The following is a 2,673-nucleotide window of genomic DNA, read 5'->3' as shown; positions in this document are numbered from 1 at the left end:
AGGAGAAGTTGTAGTAAAGCGAACCTCTTCTCAAATAGCAGATCTTGAAGTGGAACTATGCAGAGAAGCACTACCCGTAGCAAATGAATCATGCTGAGTTTTGTCACTATTATGACTATCTGCCCCAACAACAGACACAATATCCAGACGAATCTCATTAGGTATGAGAGATCGAACAATTGATACATACTGTAACACCCTGTACCCGAGACCATTGCCAGAGTCGAACACGAGGTGTTAACGGACTTAATTCATTAATTAAACAGCTCATACAATTCATTTTAAAATTTCTAGACAAGCTAGCTAACTGCATCACAGTCGCTTTAAAAATCATATCTCGAGTTACGAAACTCGAAATCAAATTCCGTAAATTTTTCCTGAAACTAGACTCATATATATATCTACTAATTTTTTCTAGAATTTTGGTTGGGCCAATTAGTACAGTTTATTAGTTAAAGTCTCCCTGTTTCAGGGTTCAACTACTCTGACCTCTGTGTATTACGAATCAGATATCTCCCTGTACAGAGCTTCAATGACTATTCTGTTTGTCTCTAATAAAACTAGACTCAATAAGAAATCTGTACATATAAAGTGTGACTTCTAATTATCTTTGTAAAATTTATGGTGAATTTCCAAAGTCAGAACAGGGGATCCAGAAATCGCTCTGGCCCTATTACACAAAAATTTAAACATCTCATAAAATATAGCTCATATACCTGTTTTGCTTATTCCATATGAAAATAGACTCATCAAGCTTCGATTCCATAACTTATTCATTATTTAATTCCATTTCTACTATTTTTAGTGATTTTTTAAACTCACGTCACTGCTGCTGTCTGAATCTATTTTATGGTAAATTTTACCTATTTCATGGTTTCATGGATTAGCTAGCAATTTGACATACATAATACCAAATATGATCATGATTAGCCATTCCAATGGCTAATCATTACCAAGCATTTCTATTTCCATACCACTCAATAACCATATCATAAGACCATATATACAAAATGATTATAATGCTATACATGCCATACTCAAAATATACAAGCCATTATGCCAAGATGGTATACGGATAGTGTGAGCGTGCCTCCGACCGCTTCCGATTTCGAGCTGGCTTGTCAACACTACAAGGAATGAAAAGGAGGAGTAAGCATAAATGCTTAGTAAGCTCACATGCAAATAGCAAGTAACATAACCATATAAGCAAACATAAAACATCATTTGCATAATCATCACCAAGACATTCATATCACCTTTTCATTTATCATCTTACCATATTGTTGTTATATCGAGTTTTCAACCCGAGGGTTAAGTACATACCTGTTCAAAGTATCCATTTCACAACACTTACCAATACGTCCCTTTCATCTTGAGTATTCCTCCATTTGAGTAGAACTTTACCCGTTGAACACATCGAATATAATTCGGATACATGGAAAGTTTGCACATAAGTGCCACATATGTAGCCAAGCTACCATGTAACCCGCCCATAAGTGAACTCGGACTCAACTCAACGAGCTCGGGCGTTCGCATCCATAAGTGAACTCGGACTCAACTCAACGAGTTCGGATGCCTAGTTACATCTCGGAGCTCGGACTCAACTCAACGAGTTCGGACGCTCGCATCCATAAGTGAACTCGGACTCAACTCAACGAGTTCGGATGCCCAAATATCCCAATGACATGTCACTTGTATCCTAATCCATTCCTAAGGTTCAACGGACCTTTTCCCAATCATGTGTCTCAACCATCTTCTACGGAATGCCGATATCGATACTCGGTAGTATTTCATATTTTCCAAGTATATCACATAATTTGACATATTATCAAACAATTATCACAAGTATAATATTTCATAATAATTACCATATCATTTAAAAACATTAAAACATTTAAAATAATAACTATGTTACCAACATTTACATATGAACTTACCTCGTATGCGAAAATGGCTATTTTTACCATTTCGTCCACCACTTGGTATTTTCCCCATTTTAGCCCGAATTTCAGTTTTCCTTGCTCTATCATTTAAAATATAGTCTAATTAGGACTCACATTATTCAAATTGACCCAAAATCATATTTTGGAAAAATTACAATTTTGCCCTAAACTTTTGCATATTTACACTTTTGCCCCAAAGCTCGTAAATTAAAATTCAGCCTATTTTCTTATGTTTTATGACATGCTGATCATTTTTCCTTCTATGGCAACATCAAATTCTCACTCTAACATGTACTTATGACTATTAGGTATTTTTACCGATTAAACCCTTTGCTCGTTTTCACTTAAAACCGAGTAGCACAAGTTGTCTAACATAATTTAAAACTTCATATTCTATCATAAAACACCAAAATATACAAATTTCACCTATGGGTATTTTTCCAAATATAAACCCTAGGTTAAATTATTGCTAGCATAAGCTAAATCGAGCTAGGGACTCCAAAACGTAAAATCATTAAAACGAGGCTAGAACAAACTTACAATCGAGCTTGGAAGCTTGAAAACCCTAGCCATGGTTTCTCCTTGCTATATTCGGCCATGGGGTTGAAGATGAGCAAAATTGGCTTTTAATTTTGTATTTTAATTCATTTTACCCTAAATGACCAAAATGCCCTTACTACTAAACTTTCCAAAAATTCCTTCCATGTCCTAATTTTTGTCCATAGACTTA

Source organism: Gossypium arboreum, chromosome 9 (genome assembly GCF_025698485.1).
Source record: "Gossypium arboreum isolate Shixiya-1 chromosome 9, ASM2569848v2, whole genome shotgun sequence".
Lineage (NCBI taxonomy): Eukaryota > Viridiplantae > Streptophyta > Magnoliopsida > Malvales > Malvaceae > Gossypium > Gossypium arboreum.
This window is presented reverse-complemented; position numbering follows the sequence as displayed.